This window comes from Pinus tabuliformis, chromosome X, assembly GCF_031772625.1.
Source record: "Pinus tabuliformis cultivar Carrire ecotype Pingquan chromosome X, CPIR1, whole genome shotgun sequence".
NCBI classification, from domain to species: domain Eukaryota; kingdom Viridiplantae; phylum Streptophyta; class Pinopsida; order Pinales; family Pinaceae; genus Pinus; species Pinus tabuliformis.
The window spans coordinates 1,610,570,408-1,610,597,149 of record NC_142308.1 but is presented as its reverse complement, the minus strand read 5'-3'; the positions used below and the strand labels follow the sequence as shown (position 1 = coordinate 1,610,597,149).

Below are 26,742 nucleotides of genomic sequence, written 5' to 3'. Positions count from 1 at the left end.
AGCCATCAACCAAAAGCATACATAGAAGCCAATATCTCTTGGAGAGCTAAAATTCTTATTGCTCAGTTAAGGACTAATTTTCATCAACTCAGTTGTGAAACAGGGCGTTGGAAAATGCCAAAAGTAGTGCAGTAGGAAAGAGCATGCATTTTTTGTTCTTCCGGAAAAATAGAAACAGAAAAACATTTTATTTTTGAATCCGGAAAATTATGCAGATATGCTGGCAGCTAGCTCTTGGGATAATCTATTTAGTGAGGGGTTTGTCGAGAAGCTAGGAGCATTTATTTTGAAGCTTCACAAAAAAGGACCCAAATACATCAAGCAGATGAAGAAGCAATCTGTCCCATAAGCTATTTTTAGCCTCGTGGACATTAAAATAATTTATTTCTTTCTTTTTTTCTTATTGATTTCAAATTGATTATTATGGTCTATATGGCTACTTTAAAAATCTAAATGCACAATCCTGCCTCGCAATACATTTTAATTTGATTTCAAATATCAATCATAGTTTCTACCGTGTGTCAAATTCAAACCGAACAATGGTTCAAACTCAATTTTGAACTCAACAAAATCAAAAATATTATATATATCGCTAAAACAATTTTACTTATCAAATATATATGTCAAAAAAGAAATTTCCATTGCCTGGAGAAATCTCATTATATATTCCATATCACACATCTAAAATTATTAAGTTTACAGCATTGAAATGAAAACTTACATTTAAAAGAAAACCTAAAAACTAAAAGCCCTTGTTTTTTACGGAGGGTTCTGATGATAGCCCTCGTGGATACTTGTCAATACAAACAACATCAAATAGTAGGGATACGCCTAACACTAAGACTTCAACTACGCTACGCCAACCAGTATAGACATAATACCAACTAGTATAGATGCCAATAGCCAGTGAGTACATACCTATGATCTATCAAGTTTTTGGGATACGAGAATAGGGAGACACACAAGGGGATGTTTGAGAGCAGTCGGGAATCCCTAGCATAAGGGTGCAAATTCATTATAATAATGATAAAATCTCAACTATAACAATTTATTCCATGCAAATTCATTATTACGCAATCAAGTGGAAATGTTAGAATTCTGCTAATCCTGAAACCATGAAAATTAAGTCTGATGAATTCTAAATGAAACATAAAATTTTACTCTCTATATAAATCTGATTAGGTTGGAACCACTCTCAAAACATCCTCTAACAATTAATGGTAATGTTAAAATTTTGGTAAAAGGACTAAAGAGAATGTCTCTTTTAATAATAATCACCAAAATCACATACCCATCAAAGAATTTAAGAATTTACAAATTAACATTAATTACCAAGGTCGTATTTATCTTCCACGCTCATTTAAAGTTTAATTAATGGTAAAATTAAAATAACCATTAATTAGACTCCTCAAAGCTTTATTCCCTCTTTTGTTCTATTTTCAGGTTTGTTGGACAAAAATCTAAGGGGGAGCATCCAAGAAACCCCCGTGGAAGATTTTAGATAGCCGTGGAAGTGACAAAATTCTAGAAGGGAGATATTCGTCATTTTCTAACCTGAATGCCAATAAACATGTATATGAAGACATTGGAACAATGGCATATATATTGAGAAGTTCCAGTGAAGGATGTAAGAAAAGGATATTTCCTAGAACGGAGAAAAGAAAAAGGGAAACCAGAAACAACTAACAAACAAAAATCTAAGGGGGAGCATCCAAGAAACCCCCTTCTCAGGGAGGGGGGAGCCCATACATCTGCCTTTTGGGGAAACACATCCCCCACACTTGTGAAATGTTTCCTCATGTGTTTCCCCAAATTGTTCCCAAAGGAGGATGTGGGGAAACGTGTTCCTCGGTGCCCCCGGTCCCTCGGGCATGGGAAATGTGGGGGGTACACCCCCACACTGGGGGACATCCCCATGGAACAATGGTATATACATTGAGAAGTTCCAGTAAAGGATGTAAGAAAAGGATATTTCCTAGAACGTAGCAAAGAAAAAAGGAAACCAGAAACAACTAACAAACAATTAAGATGAGTGACCTCGCAAAAAAAAGTTCCTTGACTAACATAGTGAAGCCTAACTACACCCAAAAAAACACTTGGAAACCTGATAGCAAATCAGCAAACGCTTCAAAAACCAAACCCCTGGATATCAAAGACATACATCTAGGACCAACCATCATAGACCCATGTGGAAGATTTTAGATAGCTGTGGAAGTGACAATATTCTAGAAGGGAGATATTCGTCATTTTCTAACCTGAATGCCAATAAACATGTATATGAAGACATTGGAACAATGGCATATATATTGAGAAGTTCCAGTGAAGGATGTAAGAAAAGGATATTTCCTAGAACAGAGAAAAGAAAAAGGGAAACCAGAAACAACTAACAAACAATGACCTGGAAAATAAAAGTTACTTGACTAACAAACAATTAAGATGAGTGACCTGGAAAATAAAAGTTACTTGACTAACATAGTGAAGCCTAACTACACCCAAAAAAACACTTGGAAACGTGATAGTGAATCAGCAAACGCTTCAAAAACCAAACCCCTGGATATCAAAGACATACATCTAGGACCAACCATCATCAACCCATGTGGAAGATTTTAGATAGCTGTGGAAGTGACAAAATTCTAGATGGGAGATATTCGTCATTTTCTAACCTAAATGCCAATAAACATGTATATGAAGACATTTGAAACGACAATATAAGCACTGGTGCAGGAAGTAAACTCTAATCCTCCACTATTTCAACAATCTAAATGGACAAAATATTTATGTTGCTTAAAAGACTCCAATATGTTTTGTAGAACATAATCTTTGGATAAGCTATTTAAGGAAAATTCAAGACAAATAGCACAAAGAAAATTTAGAAACTCAAAACTTTATTACAAAACCAATGGAAAATCTGAAGCTTGTATAAGTTCAAGAAAAAAACATAGTGCCAGATTAAAACTATTTCATTATAGTATAACTTATTCTCCCATACATAATGAATTACAGATATTGCACTTGCAAGATTTAAAATGTAATAACAGATGTACAGGTCTATTGGCCTAACAGACACTCTGCCACTAAACCTCATTATGATATACATCCTTGAATGGAAATGTAACAGCACCCAATATCATTGCTGAAATGTGCAAGTTGATGCTTGTTACTCCATTGGACATGGGAGAAGCAGAAACCATGTGCAGCAAAAGGACTTAACCATCCACAAATACTTTCAGAAATTACATCTTCAAGCATTTTCAATAGACCTGTGGTCCAATACCTTCCATCCAAAGAAATCTGGCAAAACACAATATCATATAAAATAAGATTAGACAAACAAAAATGATGCCTTTCACTCATTCCCTGCGTATTCTTTTACTACAAACTTTAACATTGATTAAAAAAAGGATGAAAGAAAGATGATCAAACTGAATATCTTCCATCCAAAGAAATATGGCAAAACACAATACCATGTAAAAATAATATCAGTCACATAAGAATGATACCTTTCACTTCTTCCCTCATGTACTCACATTAAATTTAACGCTGATCAAAAATATATGAAAGAACGATGTTAAAACTGAAAGGAGACAAATGAAAAACATGTCATACATACAAGTGTAAACAGATGAGACCAATGACGAGAACTCTGCAAGCGACATAAGCAACGTATGTTGCTCACTCTTTGCACCGTGCCGAAAACTCATACAATGAGTTTGCATTGACAGAAGTTAGGTTATGGGATACGATAAAGAGGGAGGGTGAGACTGTACATAAATGGGCAACCATATTTCAATGTAAGCTAGTTGCTGCAACTAAAATAATACAAATATATGCTTTACCCAAGTAATCTGCAACCATAAAATAAATGAAACAATATGTAAAAGATATCACATCAAAAGGCTACAGAAACATTTTCATATAGATACAATGTTGAAAATTGGTTGTCATTGATGTCAACTCCAGTAGAAGACAGAAGAAGCCCTACATTTCCCGCTTCTGTTATGGAAAATGAACATGATAATGCATGCAAGACCATCATCATCTAATAGTACTCATCATGTCGTTTCCAATGGTAGGTAGCACTCCACGTAGTTTCTCACTGTTGAGGAGATATGTCCTCCTGAAATTGAAGTCCCGAAGTCTTGGTAAAGGCTGCACTATTGTTGGTTCCAAAATTTGGCATAAAATTTAATGACAATAAATGTGGAGAGAATAACTCTGATTTTTACTAAATAAATGTATATATACTATTAATGAACTGAATGATGGTTTTTTACAATGAGGGTCCCTGGGGCTTATATACTGCCATGGGTACCTTTTCGGGAAAGGGTATTATGAATAAAAATACATATAAAATAATATAAATGATGTAAAACTATAATAATAAATAAATAATGATTAATTAGTAACTAGTTAATGAAAAGGTTTGTTCCTAAGGACATACCCGTTGGTGAAAAGGTACATGCCTAAGGTATATAAGCAGACCCTCACCCTCATTGTAATCATCTCATATCTCATCAATTTTTATATAATATTTAATGTACAATTATTATGCTATTATGGATGTAAACGTCTTCCAAGCCTTTTGAAGATTACTCCGCTGCATATATGTGATCCAAATTGGATCATTATATTGTTTGTCATCCATCTCGATACATTTGGAGTGGAAAAAGTGGAGGAATCAGCTCACGTGGCCGTTTTTACCAGCAGGACCCAGTTTGGCGAAATGGGGTTCGAAACCTTCCGGGAGCGTTTTGAGGCATCAAACGACGTTTTTTGGGGGTAAAACTCGCCCGCTTTAGCAAAGCACCTTTTCATGCTATTCTACACACAGAAAGCTTTCTAAACAACACAAGAATTGCGTCAATCGGAGTCCGTATGCAAAAGTTATGCCACTCAGAAGTTGACCTTCCTGTTTTCACACCTATAGTTCAGGAGGATGTCGCATCAGTCTCCATTATTCATGGAAAAGGGGCTAGCCACATGTTTGTGATGTAAACGATTCTAGAAGAGTCTATTTTGTAACTCTAGTTAAGAGTTATGTAGTCAAACTTAACCACTAGTAGGCTATCGGGTTGTGTTATAATCGGGCCACTAGAGAGGAAGAGGCATTACTTCTTTGTACCTGCAACCATATTTCCAGAGAGAAAGAGAGCGAAGCGACCTCACCTTCCAACTGGGTTTTCTCCCGAAAGGGTTTCCCAAAGAGCATATCTTGTGTCTTATGTGTGTGTGAGCTTATTTTGTCATTCTCTTCTTTTTAGCATAATTTACTTTTAAAATGCATGCATTAATTACAGTAAGATCTATAGGTCTAGAAATTAAATAAAATTGTAAGTGTAGAATCTCGGATTTTTAATATAATATTCTCAGATCTGTTGTGAAGAACTATCCAGTGGAATCTCCACGGTCGTTTACGAATCATTTGGTATCAGAGCAGGTTTCTTTGGATATTTTGTGGAGATTGCAGGGATCTAGATCAGCTAGGTCGAAAATCATAAAACCCTAATCATGGGCAACGAATTTGTAAACGAACCTCGTGATCCTGCAAAGGTGAGGTTTTCGCGGCTCGAAAAACAAGTTGCGACATAAACTGCAATGTAAACCTCCTCATGGCGGCCCTAAGCAATAAGTTGGGGATATTTGGAGAAGAAGGGGGTTCAAATGCAGAGGACAAATCAGAAGGGAGATCGGGAAGACGTAGCTAACCAGCTGAAGAAAGAACCCGGAAAAGATCAACCCAGTTTGAGTGTCGTGAACCAATCCCTGTTTAAAGTGAAAGCAAAAGTCAATATCAAGCCATACCATGGCGAGATCGACGCTCTGAAGCTGAACCACCAGTTGCAGCAACTGGAAATTTATTTCAGTGTCCATCACATCGAGGAAGGGCAGAAGATCTCATTCACGCGGCTGAAATTGGAGGGCCATGCACTGACTTGGTGGGAGAGCCACACGGAAACCCTGAGGTTGGAGGGAGAACCTCCAGTGACTAAGTGGGAGGATTTCAAAACCCTCATTAAGTCACAGTTTTATCCCATTAGGTACGTGGAAGACCAGTGGATCCGGTGGCATTACTTCAGGCAAAAGTCGGGCCAAAGCGTGCAGGAGTACACCACAGAATTCAGAAAGATGGCTATAATGTTGGGTATCTCTCCAAAGAACCCAGATGTACTCCTCAAGTATTTGGGGGGTTTGCACCGCCATCTGCGTAAGCAAGTGATGTTGTTCAAGCCCAAAACAGTGGACGGGGCTTGTGTACAGGCACAGTACCTGGAGAACATAGGCCTGAAAGGAGCACAATCAATTGGATCGAAGCAATAGGAGCAACAAGACGCTTCTAAGGATGGGAAGAAGAAGTAAAAAGGGGGAAAAGATAAAAAGATGGCAACCACAGCACACAAGTGCAAAGATCCTAGCAACCACTGCAACATTGATGGCCATACAGAGAAAAAGTGTTGGAAGTTGCATCCAGAGCTAAACCCGAAGAACAAGAAGAAAGATAATAAGAAGAAGAATCTCATGGCCACTGATTCGAGCAACCAAGTTGAAAGCAGCTCGGACGTGGATGAGAAGATTGTTTGTACATCAATGCAGAAGGAGGTGAATCTGAGTAGCCTTCAGCAACAGGAAGAGAAAGAAATGACCAAACTCTTCCATGTAAAGATACAGGTCAAGAAGACGAAGATTGATGCTCTGTTTGACTCAAGATCGCAAGAAAATCTCATTGCAACAGATCTAGTCAAGAAGTTGGGGCTGGAAGTTCATGATCATCCAAACCCATATCCACAGGGATGGGTACATAAGGATGCAGAACTGAAGGTAACAAAACAGTGTAAAATTAGATTTGCTATCAATGTTGATTTTATTGATGAAGTAGATCTAAATGTGGTTCCCCTTGATGTATGTGGAGTCATGTTTGGGAGTCCATACATGTACATGCGTGAAGCAATATTCATGAGGAGAGCTAACCAGTGCTGACTCATCAAGGATAGAAAATCATTCATCATCAATGCACACAAAGGCAAGTCGAAAATTTCACTGGTAAGTGTCAACCAAGCCAAGAAATTTATCAGTTCCAGCAAGAAATATGTTTTATTGTTTTTAAGAGAAAATCAGTCTATGGAGGAGTTAATAAGAGGCAAGGCATCCCTAGAGGGGTGTACTAAGAAACAAAAACAACAATTGGAGGAGTTGTTACAGGCATACAAGGATGTGTTCCAAGAACCTAAAGGGCTACCCCCTAAGAGAGAAGTGGAGCACGAGATCCAGCTATTGCCAAACTTCCCATTGCCAAATATTGGGTTTTACAAGCAGTCTGTTATAGAAGCAAGTGAGGTGAAGAAACAGTTGCAACAGCTGCTGGAACAAGGTGTCATTCGACCGAGTACATCACCATGTGGGTCATCCATCATCATTGTGCCAAAGAAGGATGGGACTTTGCGGATGTGTATAGATTACAGGGCGTTGAATAAAATCACGCTCAAGAATAGATACCCCCTGCCCAGGATAAACGATATGCTAGATCAGTTGCCGCAAGCAAAGTATTTCACCCAACTAGACTTGAAGTCTAGATATCACCAAGTTCGAGTCAAAGAAGAAGATACATGGAAGATCGCCTTCAAAATCAGGCAAGATTTGTATGAGTGGTTAGTTATGTCATTTGGCTTATGTAATGCACCACCAACATTTATGAGATTAATGAATGATGTATTGCGCCATTTTATAGATTCATTTGTTATTGTCTATTTGGATAATATATGGGTATATAGTGCTACCTGGGAGGAGCATATTTCACATTTGACATAGGTGTTGGAAACATTGAAGAAGCACCAGCTGCTAGCAAATCTCAAGAAGTGCGAGTATGCGCAGCAGTCCTTGGTGTATTTGGGATATGTGATTGGTGGAGGAGAATTGAAGATAGATCCTTCCAAGATGGAGGCCATCATGAAATGGTCAATGCCTACTAATGTTACTGAAGTTAGGAGTCTCATTGGAGCAGCACAGTACCTGAGGAAATTCATAGCCTCATTTTCAGCATTAGCAGCACCGCTCCACGCCATAACAGCGAGTGGCAAAAGTTTCCAGTGGGGAAAAGGTTAGCAAAAGGCTTTCGATGAGTTAAAGAAGAAGATAAGTGAAGCACTAGTTCTGGCATTACCAAAATTGCAACGGCCCTTTGAAGTGGAGACATATGCGAGTGGGTATGCTATGGGAGCTGTCTTGATGCAAGGAGGAAGGCCTGTATGTTACAATTCTGAATTTTTTCATGGGTCAGTGCTTAACTACCCTACCTTTGATAAGGAGCTCTATGCCATGGTGCAAGATGTGAAGAAGCGGAAGCACTATCTCATGGGAAAGGAGACAATAATCCACATCGATCACCAGTCGTTACAATCCCTGCAGGCCCAAAATAAGCTACAACATACCAGGCATTACAAGTGGATGGGGTTTTTACAGCAATTTCATTTGGTGATCAAGTATAAGAAGGACAACACAAACAAGTTGGCTGATATGCTTTCAACGCCACCCACATCAAAGATTACAACTTTGGGGATGCTTATGCACATGGAGCCATTCACCCATGATGCATACAGAGAGGCATATTCAGAAGATGAGGACTTCAAGGAAGTGTATCAATAGTTGCAAAGTCAGAGACGTGCATGACGGCTACAACACCATTGACTACCATCTCCAGGATGGGTTACTCTACAAGCTGGATAAGCTATGTGTTCCTAAAGGTGAACGTTTGCAACTGATTAGAGAGGCTCACACCTCCAGGGTTGCAGGGCACTTTGGTGTAGAGAAGATCGTGGCTAACTTGCAGTGGTATGTGTATTGGCCCAAGATGCAAGAACAAGTAGCTAGGTTCATAAGAGGATGCATGCTTTGTTGTACCAACAAGCCTAGCAACAAGAAACAGGGTCTGTATCATCCCTTGCCTGTACCTACTCGTCCTTGGGAAAGCATTTCCATGGACTTTGTGGGAGGTTTACCGACAACCAGGAAGAGACATGACTACATGTTCGTGGATGTTGATAGGTTCAGCAAGATGTGTGTTCTAATGCCTTGTAAAAAGACCATCAGAGGACAAGAAGCAACAAACTTGTTCTCTGGACAGCTCTGGGTACACTTTAGGATACTAAGGAGCAACATTTCAAACAAGGATACAAGATTTCTCAGTTCATTCTAGACTACATTGTGGGAGAAGATGGATACGAAGTTGAAGAGATCTACAACATTCCATCCACAAACAGATGGGCAGACAGAAGTAGTCAATAGGATTTTGGTGCAGCTTCTAAGGGGTTACAACCAGAAGCATCCGAAGACCTAGGACGAAAATTTGGTATATATACAACATTCTTATAACAGAGTGGTCCACACTTCTACAGGAAAGTCCATATTTGAAACTTGTTTTGGATATTTTCCACCTTCACCTTTGGATATTGCATATGGGCAACAAGGAAGAGTGAGGGAAGATCTTACAGTAGATGCTTTGAGGGCTGAAAAATATATAGGGAAGATCAGGGAGATCCATATACAAGTATAGGAAACACTACAGCAGTAGCAGGAGAAGTATAAGGTTGGGCATGATTAGCAAAGAACAGAGAAAACATTCAAGGTGGGAGACAGAGTATAGCTACAGTTGAACAAGGAGAGGTTGCAGGGGCATGTTAAGAAAATCAAGGCTCTAAGGTATGGTCCCTTTGAGATACTGGAAAAGGTGGGTGATAATGCCTATCGACTCAGTTTACCACCATATATGCACATTTACTCAGTTGTAAATATGGAGAATTTGAAACTCTATGAGCCTTCCATGCTAGATCAGGAAGAGGAACAAGTCCTACCTTCTGTGGAGGATTTGGCACCAAATGCTCAGGCAAAGTTGATAGAAGATACAGTTTTGCAAAAGAGGTCCAGAACTACAAGACAGGGGCAGCATGACCTTTGGCAGATTGGGTTGAAGGGACAACTTCCAGGCAAAGCTAAATGGTACACCAGAGAGAAGGTGGAGGAAAATTTTCCTCACCTCATTCAGTAAAAGCTTTTGGGGACCAAAAGCCTCCCAAAATGGGGAGGTGTGATCCGAATTGGATCACTATATTGTTTGTCATCCATCTCGATGCATTTGGAGTGGGAAAAATGGAGGAATCACCTCACGAGACCATTTTTACCATCGGGACCCAATTCGGCGAAACGGGGTTCGAAACCTTCCAGGAGCACTTTGAGGCATCAAACAACGTTTTTTTAGGGTAAAACTTGGTCGCTTTAGCAAAGCACCTTTCATGTTATTCTACACCATAGTTTTTAAAACCGGAACCAGTGACTGGACCAGTCCACCTAATGAACCGGTTTACGGAACGAAACCGGTCTAATCGGGACTAGTTTGGTCTAAACGAACCGGTTTTAAAAAAATACATTAAATAATTAATTTTTAATGAAACAAAACTATTTTTAAGATGTAAAACCATGATTCCAAGCCAATAGAGACAAAATATGCAAAGTTTGCTCATTTATATACCATGTAAAGGTGAATATATCAAAATGGCACCGAGTGCAATACATATCATCGACAAAACAGCAAAATACATAATAAATGAGGCTCTAAATGGCCTATAAAGTCTAAAAACAATGTTGTAAGCTATGAGGCCATTGGCCTAATACAAGCCTACAGTGTACACATGATCAATCATCAAGTTCATAACCACTACTAGACACAGGATCATCATCAGAAGCTACATAGACAACATCTGGTTCAAAGTCTAAGGATGCCTCAGCCTGATCTGCAACCTCAGTATCAATGCCACCAATGACAATAGAAGTGGACCTAATGGAAGCACGAGTTTGTCGACCTACATGACTAGTGCCTTCCATTGGTTCTTTGCCTTTCCGCTACTGATCCTGGTTCTGATGCCACCACATAATCTGCTTCAACCCCTGCTAAAGCCATGTCGATATCAAAATCAGCTTCAAACACAAGTTCTTCAGTCTCCTCCACCCATTCTGATGTTCGATCAATATCGTCCAACACAATGGGATCTAGATCAGGAGTTTTGCTCATCATTTGGAGCTCTGATTGCATTTATTGTTTACCCCCAAACCATGAAATCTTGAAAACCATTAAATCTGCTGAATTTTCAGTGAAATCTAAAATTCTAGTTTCTCCATATGAAATCCAACGAGGTCGAAACCACTCTCAAACATCCTGAGTCATTTCATGGTAATGTTAAAAATTTAAGTAAAAGGATGAAAATAAAAATTAAAGGAAATGTCACTTTTACTTTAAGAATTTAACATTACCATTAATTGCCAACATTGTTAGGGTTGAAACACCCTTAGTTTCCCCCCAAAACCCCTAAACCACAATCAGGAATACGCTTTTTGCAAGTTTCGGTGGGCATGCCTAAAACCAGCCAGTTTCGTCCTCAACCGGCCGGTTTTTCACCGGTTAGGGCAAAAAATGGGTGAAAGGGCCTTTCCAACCGGGTTTTTTGGCCGGTTAGACCGGCGACCTTGCTAACCGACCGATAACCGGTTTTTTTAAACGGTTTTGAAAACTATGTTCTACACACATAAAGCTTTCCAACGGCACAAGAATCGCGTCAATCGGAGTCTGTATGCAAAAGTTATGCCACTCAAAAGTTGACCTTCATGTTTTCACACCTATAGTTCGAGAGAATGCCGCGTCAGCCCCTATTATTCATGGAAAAGGAGCTAGCCACATGTTTGTGATGTAAAAGACTCTAGAAGAGTCTATTTTCTAACTCTAGTTAAGAGTTGATGTAGTCAAACTTAACCACTAGTAGGCTATCGGGTTGTGTTATAACCGGGCCACTAGACAGGAAGAGGCATTCCATTCTTTCGGGAGCATTTGTTCCATAGATGAGCAAAGATAGCCAACAGAGATAGGAGGTAGAGCACACAGAGAGAATTTTTACACTGTAGCAGCCCACGGGCATTACTTCTTTGTACTTGCAACCATATTTCCAGATAGAGAAAGAGAGCGAAACGACCTCACCTTCGAGCTGGGATTTCTCTCGAAAGGGTTTCCCAGAGACCATATCTTGTGTCTTATGTGTGTGTGAGCTTATTTTGTCATTCTCTTCTTTTCTGCATAATTTACTTTTACATGCATGCACTAATTACAGTAAGATCTACAGATCTAGAAATTAAATAGAACTATAATAGTGTAGAATCTCGGATTTTTAATATAATATTATTAGATCTATTGTGACGAACTGTCCAGTGGAATATCCACAGCAGTTTACGGATCAATATGAACCTTGTTCGTTACATTGGTATCAGAGCATTCCTTTGAATATACGAACTTTGCTCATTACATTGGTATCAGACCAGTCAATAGCAAAACTCAAGAAGAGGATCAATCAGTTGAAGGAAAAACACACTCACATGTTACAATCCAAATGATGAAAATTCCAAACGAAGATTGTGTACCTAATTCAACAACCATAGTACTTGAAGTAAATCAAGAAACAGCCACACACAAGATAAGGGAAAGTCCAACTAGAAGAACTGTGTATTGACGTCTGAATCACAAAAGCAGACAACTAAATCAATCTACATATTTGAACCAATCAGAATGGAAGCAACAGATTTATGTTCCAAGGAATACTGAAGTTTACAAAATCCAGTCGTATGATAACAATTCATTACCAATTTCCAATGATCGAAACATTCCACAAAAGATTAATCTAGGACAGCCAGATCCATTCTCAGCCCACCAATTTTATCTATCACTTGAAGGATCCTACTGTCTTGTGTCAACAAAGACGACAATTCCACGACGAGAAGACACTCAAAACAGGAAAAGAGATCAAGCCCCTACATCAGTAAGCTTTGAGGACAAAGTTATGATCGTGGCCTTTCGTCTAATTACACTAAATAATCTTTACAAAATAATTTTTACATAACATTGCCTCCCTCTTGAAAAGATGCTTTGTCCTCAAAGCATACGTAACGATAAGTGTTTTTGGCAAAATGCTTTTGTCTCCCAAGAGGCTTCTTCTTCTGGTAGATTCTTCCACTTGATAAGGTATTCTTTAATTACTCGTGAACATAACTTCTTCTCCCTGGTGGTGATGATCCCCTTTGGTTCTAGAATGAGCTTGCCTTCATCATCTAACATTGGCAGGGTAGTTTGTGCTGATTGGTGCTTGCCCAATGCCTTTTTAAGACAAGATACATGAAAAACGTTGTGAACTCGACTATTATCAGGAAGGCTTAAGCTATATGCCACTTGGCTGATCTTTTTGTTGATCTGGTACGATCCATAGAATTTCAGTGCCAGCTTGTTTTTACCCTTCTGCTTTAGGGATACTTGTTTGTAAGGTTGAAGCTTAACAAATACCCACTCTCCAACTTCAAATTCTCTTTCCGATCTATGCTGGTCAGCTTGTTGTTTCATGCGATTCCTTGCAATACTTATATTTTCTTTCTTGGAATATTCAAGGGATGGAGTAGGCCAGGGGTCTTAACGCTTTCACTTTTATTCCTTTGGCACTGATCACATTCTGCTACATATTTTTTAATATCAATATTCATTCCTTTCTAGAAAAAAGACTAACGTGCGTTATAGTAGGTTTTAAAGAAACCTACATGTTCGGTTAGTTTTTTAAATTTACTTAGATTAAAGTTATAGTTATATAAAGTTATAACTATAGTATATAGTTATGATATAGTATTTAGTTAAAAAATAATTAAAAAAAATACTATATCAAATATAAATATAAATATCTATCTATATATATATATATATATATATATATATAGATATTATTAGTTTAAAAAAATAAATAAACAAAAATTGAAAAAAATTAGGGTCAAATTAAGGAAGAAGGTTAAGCTGGATAAGTATACTCCACCACATACCCGATCAATGTCTTCATCAATGTCGATGGCTGATTTAACAAAAAATTGATAGATCTTGAGAATAAGGTCAATGGACATGCCAAAAAAATCGAGGAACTCCAAAATTCAATGAAGAGAATAGAGAATCAACTTGAGTAGAATCATAACAAATTTAAAAAGGATCATGCAATCCTTTCAAATAAGGTGGATCGAAATCATAATGCAACTTCTATAGCTCATGATTGAGCAATGGCGATGTTGACTCGTATTTGTGACAAGTTGAAGATTACACCTGATCAAATACCCCATAATAACAAAGCTACTCAACATCCAAATTCTTCGGATACATCAAACTCATGAGATTCACATGAGACCCTTGAGTCTCTAAAGGCATCTTCCATCCCCAATCAACAAAATAGTAACACGAGTTTTCAAAATATGCAGTTCTGGAATCAACACTCAAATATGCAGTTCTCGAACCAATACCCTTTCTTCACTCCACCAGTGGCTACATATCAACGAAGAGAAAAATTGGACCTCTACAAATTTGACGAAAACGAGAAATGCAATGTTGCATGGTTCAATAAAGCAGAAGAATATTTCAAGATTTACGGTATTGACAATGATGACGAAAAGATTAGGCATGCATCCCATGCAAATGGAAGGTGAAGCATATAATTGGTATGTGGTGGACAAAGATGACACCTGCTATTAGTTGAAAGAACTTCAAAAATGCATTCTTTAAAAGGTTCCAAGGTGTCAAGGAAGAAGGATTTTGCTCAACACTCACCAGACTGCAACAAAAAGGAGATGTAGACGAATACACTTGAGAATGGGAAACTTTAGCTACACGAGTACCTGGATTATTAGAAACTTGTCCCATTTAATCATACATAATGAGACTTAAACCCCATCTTCAGGCTGAGCTTGAGCTTTATGACATCACTTCTATAGAAGAAGCAAGACAGAAAGCAAAAGCTACTGAAAAGAAGCACGAAAAAATGCAGTGGCCAAAAGTTGAAAGAGTATATTTGAGACAGAGATTTTCCCAAACTGCGAACATGGATAATACAAAGTATGTTCCACCACATCTTCGTGAAGGAGACAAAACTAATTTGGAAATGCAAAGAATGAAAGAAGGTAAGTGCATATGTTGTGGCGAAAAATGGGACCCTAAACATTGATGTGCTGAGGGAAAAGAAACCAAGAACCTGTATACATGTGAAACAACCAATGATTCAGGTAGTGAAGAATCATACGTAGAATTTGAAAATTCTCCACAATTTTCTCCAGAACCCGATAACGAGAATATTTCGCAAGTGTCATTATTGGCCATGATAGGTATATCTTAGCCCCAAACATTAAAGTTAAAAGGACATATCAAAAAGAGCAACGTAATGGTTCTAATCGATACCAGTAGCACCCACAACTTTTTGGACTCAACTATGGCAAAAAGGCTCAACATTTTGCATTTCCCATGCCCAACATGAAAGTTATGGTAGCTGATGGTAAGAAACTTGTAGAAGTAGGGAAATGCCATAAAGTCAAATTACAAATTCAAGACTATAATCTAGAATCTTCGTTCTACACTGTACCATTAGGAGGAGTGGATGTGGTCCTAGGTATTCAATGGCCACAAACCTTAGGCACTTACTCTGCCAACCATCAAAAGCAATTTATAAAATTTAAATGGGAAGGGCATAAATACAAGTTATATGGGTTCCAGCGCCTTGAGAATCAAATTGTATCATCATCCCAGATGATGAAAATGATTCGAAAGGGAGCACCAACTTATTTAGTGCAGTGTCATCAATTAGAAATGCTAATTTCGAATCTGGTTAACGAAGGAGTCCCATGAAGTTCAAGAACTAATTCAAAAGCACAAAAAAGTGTTCTAAGACCTTCCAATGAAGATGCCTCCTAAAAGAGAAATCGAGCACATAATAGAAGTCAAATCAGGACCAAATCTCGTCAACATCAAACCGTATCGATATCCACATCATCAAAATTTTTAAATTGAGAGAATAGTTTAGGATCTTTTAAAATGTGGTATTATCACAAAAAGTAGAAGTCCATATGCTGCTCCAGTTTTATTAGTTCGGAAAAAAGATTCATTGTTTAGACTATGTGTAGGTTACCGAGCGCTAAACAAGATAACTATTAAGAATAAATTTCCGAATCCTTTTATCGATGAAACGCTAGGTGAACTACATGGAGCTAAATACTTTTCAAAATTAGATTTGAGATAATGGTACTACCAAATAAAGATAAGGTTGGAAGACATAGCAAAAATTGCTTTTCGAACACATGAAGGTCATTATGAATTTAACGTAATGCCCTTCGGATTAACTAATGCTCCGACAACCTTCGAAGCCACCATGAATGAGGTATTTCGTCCGTATCCAAGGAAGTTTGTGTTAGTGTTCTTTGTCGATATTATAATCTATAGCAAAACATGGAACGAGCATCTACAACATCTGGAGCAAGTTCTCACTATATTAGAAGAACATTAGTTCTATGCAAAGATGTCAAAGCGCACCTTCGGAAAAGAAGAAGTAGAGTACCTCAGACACATAATATCCAAGGAAGGAGTAAAAGTAGATCCTAATTAGATCAAGGCTATTAAAGAATGGCCCAAACTAGTTAACATCTCCAAGTTAAGAGGATTCTTAGGGTTGACTAGGTACCATTGAAGGTTTATTAAAAACTTTGCCCATGTAACTACACCTCTAACAAACCTTCTAAATAAGAACTCATTTCGATGGGATGAGGAAACTGAGAAGTGTTTTGAAGATTTGAAGCAAATTATGTCTAATGCACTTGTATTAGCAACTCCAGATTTTTTAAAGCCGTTTGTAATTGAGTGTGACACTTCAGGTTTTGGCATAGGAGCAATATTAATGCAGGATGGTCACCCAATTGTGTTTGAAAGCAGGAAGCTCAACAAGAAAGAATGTCTCAAGTCTACATTATAACAAGGAGATTTTTGCCGTTATTCACGCATTATCCAAGTGGAGACAATATCTTTTGGGAAGTAAATTCTTAATTTGAACAGACCATAACAATCTTCAACAATTCCTCCAATAGAAAACACTATCTATAGAACAACAAAAATGGATCAAAAAACCTGTTGGATTCGACATGGATATATTACATAAGAAAGGGAAAGACAATGTAGTAGCAAATGCTCTATCCAGGAAAGACGAAGAATCATCATTACTTGCAATTTCAGTTGTCCTAGAATGGCTTAATGAAATTCGAAGTGAATATGCAAAGGATCCAGAAACAAGTGCTATAATTAATAACCCTCCTCAAAATTCAACATTTGAATGGAAAAATGATATTCTGTGGTATAGGGGGAGAATTTACCTAAGTCCAAATTCCAAATTTAAAGCCAAAGTACTCAAAGAGTCCCATGATTCATTGATTGGAACACCACGATCATCGAGGTCAGTGGCTCCAAAAGAAACAGTGGACGCGCGGCAAGAGCCGGAGATGGTGGCATGGTGAGGGTGAATGAATGGTCAGTTTGGACGTTGTCGAAAGCAATGACGGGGGACGTGGTGCGACAGGTTTGATCTGCAGGAAATGGCAGAGCCAAGGAACAAGGTATCAGTGCTAGAACGTGCGGCAAGCGAAGCATGGGAACAGTTGCAGATGGTGGACAACGACAGGGAGCACAACACCGCGAAGGAAGAACACCGATGACGTCGGGGAGAAAAAGCAAGCCAGAGACTACGCAGAACAGTGAGCATAGCGGAAAGGCAGGAGAATTACAATAGCATTTGCAGTATGACATATGAGAAAAAATCAACGGTCGGTAAACCGGTGATTACGTCAATCGAATGATGCAATGAACAGGCCAGAAGATTGAACTGCTCTGATACCAAATGGAGAAAATAACTCTGATTTTTACTGAATAAATGTATATATATTATTAATGAACTGAATGATGGTTTTTTACAATGAGGGTCCCTCGCTTATATACTGCCATGGGTACCTTTTAGGGAAGGGCATGATCTTATGATCGTGCCCTTTCGTCTAATTACACTAAATAATCTTTACAAAATAATTTTTACATAACAAAACGTTGTTTATGTTGGACTTCAGGCAAATAACATGGGTCCTGGAAGTAGCAAAAAGAGCCTCCCCCTCAACCCCTTCATGCTTAAAATGTTGACCAAGTCAGCACTTAAGAAGAGGAATTTGCATTAAACCTTGTGTATAGGTCAGCCCCCCTTTAGTCCCTCTTCATAACTATAAAAGGAGGCACCCGTCCAAGTATTAAGGCCATCAAAATCATCACACATTGAGCTCTGAAATTCTGAGGCCGTGGAATAAATTGAAGATCAGGTGCAGAGGCCAAGGAGAATCGTGTTCTGGGGTGTATCTTTGTCCTTTTTTTTGTTTAATGGCTCACTGATCAGGCTGTTCAAGACCAAGTTTCTGAGCCCTGATCTGAGGCCTGTCTTCTGATCCACTGCTGTTTAAGGGTCTGTTTGGGCCACAATCATAGGTTAAGTTTGGGTCGCAGTTAGAGGCCAAGTTTGGGCCACAGTAAGCCCTGTCTAGGCCACAGTTTAAGAGGCTGACGTAAGGCCTCTTTAGGCTGCAGTGATAATCCCTGTATGAAATGGAGTTAAGGGCAGACATAAGACCTGTTTAGGCTCATAGAGAAATGGCAGCTTAAGGTCTGTTCAGGTAGCAGTTAGGGGGAAGACTTAAGGCCTGGTTAGACCACAGTCTAAGGGTAGAGTTTAAGGCCAGATTAAGGCCTGTTCTGGCCACCTTCAAGGGTAAATCTTAGGCAAGGTGTGGAGCAAAGTGGCAGCAATATTAAGATCAATTCTCTTCTGTAGTATGACCAGATCTCCTTCACTTTTAGCATGAAGAGCTGAGGTATGAAATTACAAGATTTGTTATGTACCAGACCCTCTCATTTCTCATAAATATTGGAGCCTGTCCATGACTGTGTGTAAGATCCACGTTTGATGAGAATGATTTAAAAAGACAGATCAAAAGCAGCATTTATATTAGATCAGATTTATGATTTATCAAAAAAGTTTAAGAGCCAACTGTTGAAGAATGTAACTAGGTTCGGTCTTCATAATTGTAATTGAGACATGATGTAATATATAATTGTCAATAGAAATTTTTATTATTAAACTGACTTATTAAAGCATGGGTTTCATACTTGGGTCAATAGTCAATAGGTCAAAGCACCCATTGTGTGCTCTAGGATTTGTGTTGAATCAAAGTCAATATTATTTTTGTAAGAAACCCTTCTTGGGCTCCTTAAGGTCAAGAAAGAAAATTATTTTTATTGTCCTACTCCTTCCCCATCAAGTCAGCCTCCTCAACTATCTACTAGTCGGCCTACAACACAATGACAAGTCAGCCTAGCCTTATTGATCATGTCGGCTCATTTGTGGAGGCTCCAACGACTATATATACCAAGTAAACTCGTCCCTGTTTGTGTGTGTGACATGGAAGTTCAGTTCTGAAATCCCACAGTGAGTGAAGGAAACCGAAGTCTGCAATTACACAGTGAATAAAGGAAGCCGAAGTCTGCAATTACACAGTGAATAAAGGAAGCCGAAGTCTGCAGTTCCGCAGTGATAGAAGGAGGCTAAGTCTGCATTCTACAGTGACATGCAAGTACCTAAGAAGGAAGTCACCAGAAGGAAGACAACGGGCTTGTTTGAGAGCTCACAAGGAGAGGAAGTCAACTACAAGGCCAGAGGAGGAGGAAAACAAAATATTTTAGCATCCCAAGAAGGAAAAACTCGAGTTTGGACCAAATTTCTTCGCCAAAGCATAGTTTCCAGGTATGGGCACCAAATTTGGCCCTTTTTTTTTTTTTGCTTAAGTTTCTATAACCCATTGATTATCAATGCTTTTTTAGTGGATTTGATTGTGTTTTTCTTTCATTTTTTGTTGCATAGAGTGGAGAGGGTTCGGTTCATTTTGGTCAAAAATGCAAAAACTTGATTGTTAGATTTATTAGTTTAATTTCTTCTTGTGCTCTATTTTTGCACCATTTTTGGTTGGGTTTGAATGTGCATTTTTTCTATTATTGTTGCATAGAGTTGAGGATTTTTTTCTCAAAAATTCAATGTGTTGTATGTAATTTTTTTTTTTTGTATATGGTTTTAAGTAGGCTGTTTTTCAAGAACATGCTCACCAGCGCCAACATAAACAACACTAATACTATGGCCTGTTATATATGATGAAGATCACTAAGTTGAGAGATCAGTTTGCAACCATAGGAGATAAGGTTGATAAGGGTAAGTTAGTTCACATAACTCTAAATGGATTCTCATCCTTGTTGGAACCATTTGTTCAAGGTACATGTGCTCGTGACCAGTTGGCCATCTTTGAGAAACAGTGACACAACTTCAACCACACAAAAAAAAGAGGTTCAAGATAGCAACATCCAAAGACAAGGAGGTTCAAACCCCATCCCACATCAACAAGGTGACAATGAAGGCAAATAAAGAGGACCTGGAAAGGGTCAAAAGAACAAGTAAGACTCAAGTTCCTAGAACTGAGGCAAGAAATACCTAAGCCATATAAAGTGATTCAAGTGCAATGACAATGGACATTATGCTTCTTAATGTGAAGATTTTATCACTGCAAAAACTGATTTATTTTACCTACTTATTTTCCAATAAGTTATTTATGAAAACCCTTTAGTAAATATTAAAATAAATTCTATTGCAGATATCGCACCATAATACAAAAACAAATACATGCACAAGAATCAAACACATCAACACAGATATTTTTGGACAATTGTCCCCAGAAAAACCCAATGCAGGAAAACCGGTGCAACAGAGGACGATTTTATTATTAAGCTTTTCTCGAGTACAACTAGGGTGCCAAACTGGCTCACCCAACAAAGACAAATCCTCCGACGCCTCCCCTAGGCTCAGCGTCTATCCAGCGAGCCTCTACGCAACTCCTAGACCCTTTGCGTCAACATCTACCTCACTGCGTCAGCACTTGGGCTCTCTGCGTCACCCACGCAAGCCCTCCAGTGATTACGCAATCCAGCGGCCTCTGCATCTTCCTAAGTAGCTTTGTGTCTGCCTCTTTGAACTCTGTGTTGGTCCTCCGGCACTGTTCCTGCCTCTCTTTTATGTACTCGCTACCTCTTGCTGCAATCGAGGCCCCACTCCAGAAATCTAATTGACTGGTCTCCCTCAGTATTTCTCCAACTGACCCTCAATCCTTCTCTTATATTGTTCCTGTTGATGAATCAACAATCGAGATTAAGTCCCTAATCAACGGCTAAGATTAGAATAGACTTGATCTTCGTCTCTTAGAAGCTTCTCATCCTTATCTTTATTAATACCCATTAATATTTTTAATTTCCTAAGTTTAGACTTAGGAACGCATTAAAAATATTAATTATTTTAATAACTCTTCATCCAGATGGAATTTTCCAGAACGATTTCTGGGTCTTGGAGATCTCATGTGCTTTAGCCTCTCCACCAAATCAACACTCCCTCTTAGCGAGGAATGTGCTCTAGTAATACTCCACAACTAAGCATTACCCTGATCATCTAGCACCGGTACCTGTGCTGATGTTTGGCCTTCATGCCCAACATCCTCTACATTGTTGCATCCTGTACTGTTGCCCATGGCTCTACCACTGCCACTACTACATTTGTACTGCAACTCTCTCTGCATCCGTGTTGTTGCTAGTCCTTCCTCCCAACACTACATCTGCACTGCAACTCCCTTTGCATTCGTGCTACTGCTAGTACTTCCTCCCAACACTACATTTGCGCTGCAACATCATACCCATTTCTGCTACTGAAATGCATTCTTTATCATCCCCATCTTTTCCCTGAAATAATCAAACTTTGTTCTTCCAAGGGCCTTGGTAAGGATGTCTGCAACCCGTTCTCTCGTAGGAGTGTAGCTCAATTGTACAGCTCCTCGTTGGACATAATCTCTAACAAAGTGACACTGAATATCAATGTGTTTTGACCGATCATGAAATATTAGATTCTCAGAGAGCTTGATGCAACTCTGATTATCACACATGGTCCTGGTCGCTTCCATCCTTCTTCTGAATAGGTTCATAAGCAGTTTTCTAAGCCATATGGCTTCACACGAAGTTGTGCTAGCGGCCATATATTCTGCGTCAACTAAGCTCAGAGCTATGGATTTTCGTTTCCTACTGCACCAGGAGGTCATTCCCGATCCAATGTTGAAACAATACCCAGAGGTACTTTTCTAGTCCACTGAACTTCAAGCCCAATCTGCATCAGTAAACCCACTCAATCTGATATCCTTACTTCTGGTGTACAAGAGTCCATAATCAACTGTTCCCTGTAAATATCTGAGAACATGTTTGGCTGTTGCCCAATGAGCCCTCTTTGGTTCCACCATGAACTAACTGAGGGTGTTGACAGCGTAACAAATGTCTGGCCTGGTATTAACCAAATACATCAGGGACCCTATGAGCTGCCTGTATAAGGTGGGATCAACATCTTTGTCTTCTGATGCATCAATTTTCTTCTAGTTGGTGATCATTGGAGTAGCCATCGGCCTACAGTCCTACATCCTGAATCTCTTCAAGATCTCTATAGCATATCTCCCTTGTCCAAGGAAGATTTTATCCTTCTGCTGCCAAATTTCCAACCCTAGGAAATAATGCATCTGTCCCAAATCCTTCATGTCAAATTCTGTGGCTAGATTCTTCTTGTAGTCCTCGATTATCCTAGATGAACCTGTCAGAAACAGATCATCCACATATAATACTAGTATTAGAGGCTCACCTTCTACAACCAAATAGTAGAGATTGGGATCAGCATCACTCTTGACGAACCCCATTTTCTGCAAGTAGCCATCAATTCAACCATACCATGCTCTAGGTGCCTATTTGAGCCCATAAAAGGCTTTCGTCAATCTGCATACATGAGAATTCTTCTCATGTGTCTCAAACCCTTTTGGTTGTTCAATGTATACTTCCTCTTCTATTACTCCTTTCAAGAATGTCGTCTTGACATCCATCTAATGAATTTCCCACCCTATCTGAGCTGCAAGAGATATCACGGTTCTAATAGATGTATACCTGGCTAATGGGGCGAAGGTCTCTTCGTAATCAATTCCTTCCTTCTGAATATACCCCTTACCCATAAACCTGGCTTTGTATTTTTCCACATTGTCGTCTGCAGCGTATTTAATCTTGTAGATCCATCTCGAACCTACCATTGATCTGTCTTGAGGCCTAGGCACTACTTCCCAAACATCATTCACCATTATAGAGTTGTATTCCTCTACCATCCAATCCAACCAAACTTGATGTTGAGCCGCGCCCTGAAAACTGGAAGGCTTCCCATCCTAAGCTACTAATCCCTGATATCTATCTGGTTGTTTTCACTCCCTTTTATTGTTTCTTGGTGCACCGATGAAATCTTCTGCATCCCACAGAATCTATCAAAGTTCCCTGCTAGTTTTTCCTCTGGTAGCAGGTGCTTCTGTTAGCTCCTCCTCTTCCTGTGATTCTTCCAGTTCTGAGGAAGAATTCTTGGCTTCTGCTAGTTGGAGTGGTTTGACCAACAGCTCATCTTTTTACTACTCCTCAGAAGGCATTTCTCGAGTTTTTTTGAAGGCCCTATCTTCCATGAACTTCACATCTCGTCGAACTACCAACTTCTTGTTCCCTGGAAGATAGATTATATATGCCTTAACGTTCTCGCTATATCCCACTAGATATCCTTTCTCTGCAGTTTGATCTAACTTCTTCTTTTTCTCCTCGGGTATACGGCAATATGCTAAACTCCCAAATATCCTGAAATGCCCGACTTCAAGTGTCTTTCCGGTGAAGACATTCTCTAGAATAATCTTGCCCAATGCCCTATGAGGAGTTCTATTCTGGACATAGGTTGTCGTGCTACATGCTTCTGCCCACCAGAATTTTGGCATATCCTGAACATACATCATGGCCCTAGTTTCTTCCACGATAGTCCTGTTCTTCCTTTCTACTACTCCATTCTGCTCCAGATTGTAAGGAGTTGTCCACTCTCTTCTAATGCCCTCCTTAGTGCAAAAATCAGTGAAGTCCTTATCGACATATTCTCCACTACTATCTAATCGCAAAACTTTTATTTTCTTCCCTGTCATGTTCTCCAATAGAGCCTTAAACTCTTTGAATCGACAGAAAACTTCATCCTTGGTTTTCAGAAAATAAATCCAAGTTTTCCTTGAGTAGTCATCAATGAAGGTGACAAAGTATTTGGCACCACTAAGAGCTTTAGTGGACATAGGTCCGCAAATATCTAAGTGTATCAATCCTAATACACTCTTGGCCCTATTTTTACTTCTAGGAAATGTTGCTTTGGCATACTTGCCCAGAGCACATCCTCTGCATACATCATCTCGTTCTGTACTAAGATCTGGAACTCCTATTATAGTTTTCCTGAGAATTCTCAAAGCCCCATGGTGCAAATGTCCCATTCTTCTGTGCCATAGTTCATTCAAATCCTTGTCTCCATTACTGCCTATCAGTGCCATTGGTGATTCTAGTTGTAACCTGTACAACCTGTTACTTCTGATTCCGATTTGTACTTTCTTTTTCCAGCTCGGGTGTTTGACGTATACTTTCTCCTTAATGAAGAAAACGTCATAGCCCTTGCCTTGAAGTTGCGATATGGAAAGTAAGTTCATCCACGGCAGCACATTGGTAGCACAAAATCGTTCTCCTGTTTCTGTTTGAAAAACTATCATACCCTTCCCTACTGGAGTACACTTTGCCTTATTCCCCATGGTAATCTGAAAATTCATCCTTTCCTCCTGATAATCTGAAAAACATTCCCGAATTCTTGTCATATGCCAAGAGGCTCCACTGTCTATATACCATACCTCTGATTGCAAAGCTTGTCACACAAGCAACTTCTTCTTCTAATCTAAAAGCTAGCATAGAGAAATCGAAATTACTGTCTCTTGTGCAATTTTCTAAAAATTTGCACAAGTCTTCTAACGTGGATGCCTCTACATCATGATCTCGACCCATAATTGATTTTCCCTTCCTATCTCTGATTACTTGCTCTGATACCATGTGAAGATTCTAGTACTACAACAACTGATTTATTTTACCTACTTATTTTCCAATAAGTTATTTATGAAAACCCTTTAGTAAATATTAAAATAAATTCAACTGCAGATATCGCACCATAATATAGAAACAAATACATGCACAAGAATCAAACACATCAGCACAAATATTTTTGGACAATTGTCCCTAGAAAAACCAAATGCGGGAAAACCGGTGTGACAGAAGAGGATTTTATTATTAAGATTTTCTCGAGTACAACTAGGGTGCCAGATTGGATCACCCAACAGAGACAAATCCTCCAGCGCCTCCCCTAGGCTCAACATATGTCGATCTAGCCTCTATGCACCTCCTAGACCCTCTGTGTTGGCATCTACCTCACTGTGTCAACACTTGGGCTCTCTACGTCACCCACACAAGCCCTCCAGTGACTGCGCAGTCCAGTTGCCTCTGCGTCTTCCTAAGTAGCTCTATGTCTGCCTCTCTGAACTCTGCGTTGGTCCTCCGACATTGTTCCTGCCTCTCTGTTATGTACTCGCTACCTCTTGCTGCAATCCAGACCTCTAATTCGAATTTCTCAGCAAGCCCCGCTCCAGAAATCGAACTGACTGGTCTCCCTCAGTATGTCTCCAACTGACCCTCAAGCCTTCTCTTATACTTTTCCTGTTGATGAATCAATGGCCAAGATTAAGTCCCTAACCAACGGCTAATATTAGAATAGACTTGATCTTCATCTCTTAGAAGCTTCTCATCCTTATCTTTATTAATACCCATTAATATTTTTATTTTTCCTAAGTTTAGACTTAGGAACTCATTAAAAATATTAATTATTTTAATAACTCTTCATCCAGATGGAATTTTCCAAAACGATTTCTAGGTCTTGGAGATCTCATGTGCTTTAGCCTCTCCACCAAGTTTCATGGCTAGAGCACATTCGATGCTACCCCAAATCAACACTTAATGTCCTGAGAAGAAGAAAAGGAACAGCAAGCAATAGTAGCAGAAAGAAATTGTAAAAGTGTAGAAGCTTCCTTGAGAGTAGATGAACTTGCATTTAGAATGGAAATAACCACCTCCATAGTGTCATGCCATTCAATTAACACTATTTCTAGAGTCAAATGATATGTGGAGAGTGGAGCATCTAGACACATTACAATCAACAAATCAGTGTCTATCAAATTAGAAGAACAAGATTTTATCAAACCAGTGGAGCTCGATGATTGGGATAGGTTTTATCTCATTCTACATGCCAAAATGGAAGGCTCTTGATTCACATGAGATATTGTATGTTGCAGGTTTAACCAAGAATCATTTGGTTTCTTGTCTAACATATCTAATGTGTATCGTTGAGTTTGATGATCAACGAGTGATCATCAAAAAGAACAACCCTAATCCTAGTCGCGTTTTGGCTAGAGGAGCCCATGAGGATGGCCTTTACAAATTGCTAGCAAATACTATTAGGCATGAAGCTTTGGCACATAGCAATAACAATTTCTCAAAGCTTTGGCATAAAAAATTAGGTCACTTACATTATGTAGTTGACTCTCTTGAAAAACATGCTACAATAAACTGTATTGGATTATTATATTGTTTTTCATCCATCTAGATGTTTCTAGGGTGGAAAAATTAGAGAAAATGGCTTACAGTAGTAGTTTAGTTGCAGGAAACAGTTTGGAGAATTAGGGTCAAAACCCTTCCATGGCCAGTTTGATGCCTTAAATGATGTTTTTTGGTGCTCAAACTTTGTCAGTAAATGTTGCGCCCCAAATGCTATTATACACACAAAGACCTTTCTAATGGTCCATGAAAAA

General features: G+C 39.0%; 1 protein-coding gene across 3 annotated transcripts in view; it reads right to left on the bottom strand.

Moving 5' to 3' along the window:
- Positions 1–2,939: 2,939 nt before the first annotated feature.
- LOC149146200 (uncharacterized) overlaps positions 2,940–26,742 on the bottom strand; it is an 88,777-nt gene continuing 64,974 nt past the window's right edge. For all 3 annotated transcript variants that reach the window (XM_089453078.1, XM_089453080.1, XM_089453079.1), the window contains one exon: positions 2,940–3,291. The gene's annotated coding sequence lies outside the window, so the exon portion shown is untranslated. The remainder of the gene's footprint in view (positions 3,292–26,742) is intronic.